The following is a 3,713-nucleotide window of genomic DNA, read 5'->3' as shown; positions in this document are numbered from 1 at the left end:
TTTCTTTTTTGCAAAGTACTTTTGATCCTCCCCAGGCACTCAGAGTGCTCGTGAGCATCAGCGCTCAGATTTGGGCTGGCCAGCTCCCCGCTGCAGACAGATAAGCTGTGACAGCTCTGTGCTGCTTTGTGCTCTGCCTGGGGCTGCACGCAGTCGCCGGTCACTGGCAGGGGCAAGGCTGGAACACAGCTTGTGCAGCAGTCTGTCTGCCCTGCGCAGTTCTCTTCTAAATCTCTTTAGTCATTAGCACTTTTTTTTTTGTAAGGATGTCTATTATCCATCCAGCTCAGCGACGGCAAATTTCTCAACTCTTATCAGCAGTGCTGCATTCAGTCTATTTTTAACTCTCTTTCCAATTCTCAACATAATTCCAATGACACAGATTAGCGTGCGTGCCCTTTATTTTATCTAAACCATTTCATTTCTTCCCCGGCAGCTCACACAAAGGGTGCGTTCATCTCTCCTTTGTCCAGTTCTGCATTTCTGCTGCGTTTCCTAATTGCTGTGTAATGCCACATCCTGTTGGAAAAACAAAAGGCATCTATTGGGAAGAAAGTGGCTATGAGACCTCAGTCCGTTGCAGCTGTCCTTGCAGTCACTGACAGCCCTGCAGTGTTGGTCAAGAAATATATTTCAGCCAGAAAACCAGCAAATATCTAATGCTGCTGCAATTACCTGCAATTCTCTGTAGGTGAAAGCAGAATAATTGATTGGTAGAAATTCTTTCTCAGGGCAGCAAAAAGGGGGTAGATAACGTATATTTTTGGCAGCTGTTTTGCTGAGTGTTTTGGCAGTATACTATGTTTGCTTTACTCTTCACTTCCTTCCTTTACAGCATGGGCACATTGTAAACAGGGGAGCTAGAAGCAAGAGCTCCTGTCACTTAGCAACCTCTGATGGTCTCGGAGATGCTGACATCTTTCCTTTCTGGATTTCCCAGCACAAAAAGAAAGCACTGTGTAAATGGGAGCACAGCTCAGCCCTGAGCTGATTTCCTCCAGAACTGTGTACAGCAAGCCTCGCTCTGCTGGCTGGGGATGCAGGAGGCATGCAGTTGGGCTGCAGCGAGTGGCTGCTGCTGCTTCCCAGGTGCCCTCAGTGGGAGGCTGCAGGGAAACTTCTCTGCCGGCTGTAGTGCAGCACAGCCTTTCTTGTACTTTCAGTCTCTTTTGCAGCCCCAGGGTCTCCTTTCTGAGCTGTCCTTGCTGGCAGATGCACCGCGTGATGCTGGCTGGCACGGTAATGCCAGTGCTGCAAACCTGCAGAGCCAAGCAGTAGTGGAAACCTGGGAGCTCCCCTTGCAGCACAGGCACCAACACCACGCCTCCTGCTTCATGCAGATCAGCTGTATGAAAAGCTCTGCAAGACCTTGGGTTTGGAGCCGAGCCAAGGAGAGGGCGAGGAAGGTCCCTGGAGAGATGGGAAAATCATGCGTGAAGGAGCGTGCCTCTTCTGAATGTGGCCCGCGGGAGGACGCAACCTTGGCTGCGCTCTGCTGACGGGGGGAGCAGCGTGCCTGGCTGCTCATTGCAGGCATCTGCATCTCCTCTGTGGCAGCTCCTATATAACCCATTCTCCGTGAAGGGAATTGTGCTGGCGTGCATTTATAAAGCAGCCTGGGGACCTGAACTGAATGTCCCGTTTTAACGTCACGCTGCCTGGTTTGGAAGAGCTGTTAGTGGGTAAGGAAGAGCGACAGCTGTGCCCTGAAACCAAGCTTCCCATTTATTTTGCTATGAGCCAGAGTAGGACATACTTGCTATCCATAGACTTGATCTGAAATGCACTGGAGGCTCCTGCCTGCTCTGTGAGCCTGGGAACCTGAGCAGGTAGTGCTGGAGCTGGTGACATCCAGAGGTACCACCACCCTTCCCACCATGCTGGGAGAGCTGGGGCCGTGAAGGTGTCATCTCCTTTGTGAGCACAATGTATGACAAAAGGAAGTGAGAACAACTGTGGGACACTGAAGCCTTGTGCTCCTTGGGAAAACAGGGACCTAGAGGTGCCTTCTCTTTCCTTTTCTGGCATCTTAGAGCTGTTAGAAAATGTGTATCCTTGGCATAGCATATGCATGCATGATGCAAATGTTTGTGCTTTTGCGAGGAAGTGGGAAAGTTATATTCTGACTGCCTGTGGCATGTTCTGGGAGAGGGCAGATTTTTCTAAGTGATGGAGTCACAGGGTGAGCATGGTCAGCTTAGCCAGAAACAGGGGAAACTTCCCGGACTTCAGGGAATAATTTAATCTTTTTATAGTAATTGATGTTTTCTCATTTATTTTTAATAAGAGGAAGGAAACAAAGACATAATTATAAAAGCTACTGGAAAGGACAGGTCCCCAGGTTACCAGTTTCAGGGCAGCACAGTGTTGCCCCCAGGGATCCTGCCATATCCAGTGCTTGTTTCTCTTGCACTGAGGGGGGCCTGGTGCCAGGCTGCTCCTTTCCTGACAGTAATGATTTCAGAAGTGACGGGAAACGTGCCTACACTTGTGCTGGGAGGGTTTTGCCAAAGTGTGATGCTGTTGTTCCTGACTCCCAGTAGGAACCCATTGGCTGGAAGAAGGCCAAAAAGCTCCTCTGATGCCTCCTGGCACAGGCTGCTCAGTCGGGAGTGTGAAAAAAATTCATGCTGTTAATTGGCATAATTATGCCAATAACCCCAGGCTCCATCTAGATAGAAAGGAACACAAGGCTTTTCCCAGAAGGGCAGAGACAGAGTAATAATAACTCCTTAGCCTGAGATAAACACAATTCTTCCTCCTTGGATACCAGGCAGCATCTTCCCTTGCCACGAGGACAAGTTCAGCTCTTACCTTACCCTTTGCATGGAGAGCGAGGGGCTTCATGATGAGCTGAGGTCCATGGAGCGCGTTCAGCCGTGCCCGTGCTGGCGGTGTGCCCTCAGTCCCAGCTGTATGCAAGGATGGCTTTAGGCCTCGTGCTGGGGCTCAGCTCCTTCTGTGGCTCCGTCCATAGCTGTCTGTCTGTGCCCCCGGCTAGAAGCAGGCCCGCTGTAGGGATTCACTTCTTTTGCTCGCTGTGAGCTCCGGCCAAGATGTTTTGATAGCACTCCAGACCGTCAGCGCCTGTCAGCGCTTGGATGCTCGCAGCTCCCTGTTGTTTTGCTATTCGTGCTGAGCAAGCCCTGTGTCTGGCTTAGCACAGAGGATCACTTCCGTCACTGCAGGGCTCCGCAGCCTTGTCTGGGATGTCTCTGTGTTGTGACGGCTGCCACTCATCGCAGCTAAATCTCATCGTTATTTGCCGTACCTCCAGCTTGGCTTCACCACACAACTCACGCTGAACCCTCTGCACTTCTTTCCTCTGCGATACGAAGGCAGCCTGTTCCCAAACCCGAGGTGCTCCTCCAACTGCGCTATGGGGTAACGTTACGCCTCATAACCACCCAGCCCGACGGAACACGCTTCTCCCCGCGGGGCTCATCGCACGGAGCCCGGCAGGCGACCGGCCTGCAGGTTCCCGCCAGCAGCTGGGGGGCGTGGCCTCGCGGGGCGGGAGCGTGGTCTCAGCCGAGGGGCCGCCTACCAGCCGGGAGCGGGGGCGCATGCGCAGTGCGCAGGCCGTTACCTGTCAGCGGAGGAGGCGGCGGTGCGGCGGGATGGAGGGGCTCATCCCGCTCGTCAACCGGCTGCAGGACGCCTTCGCGGCGCTGGGCCAGAACTGCCTGCTCGATCTGCCGCAGATCGCGGTG

The 3,713-nt window shown here is 52.9% G+C and overlaps 1 long non-coding RNA gene across 2 annotated transcripts; it reads right to left on the bottom strand.

The window, feature by feature from the left end:
* LOC109364180 lies at positions 1-3,573 on the bottom strand. 2 transcript variants are annotated; one of them, XR_004162296.1, is made up of 2 exons: positions 2,815-3,573; positions 1-519 (listed from the first exon to the last, which is right to left on the bottom strand). It is a non-coding gene; the product is annotated as an uncharacterized LOC109364180 (long non-coding RNA). The 2 variants fall into 2 exon arrangements; XR_004162295.1 differs by having other exon boundaries at positions 2,820-3,573.
* Between the last annotated feature and the right edge of the window lie 140 nt (positions 3,574-3,713).

Source organism: Meleagris gallopavo (assembly GCF_000146605.3).
Source record: "Meleagris gallopavo isolate NT-WF06-2002-E0010 breed Aviagen turkey brand Nicholas breeding stock chromosome 10 unlocalized genomic scaffold, Turkey_5.1 Chr10_random_7180001879895, whole genome shotgun sequence".
NCBI classification, from domain to species: domain Eukaryota; kingdom Metazoa; phylum Chordata; class Aves; order Galliformes; family Phasianidae; genus Meleagris; species Meleagris gallopavo.
The sequence above is the reverse complement of the archived record's forward strand: the minus strand, read 5'-3'. Positions and strand labels throughout refer to the sequence as shown.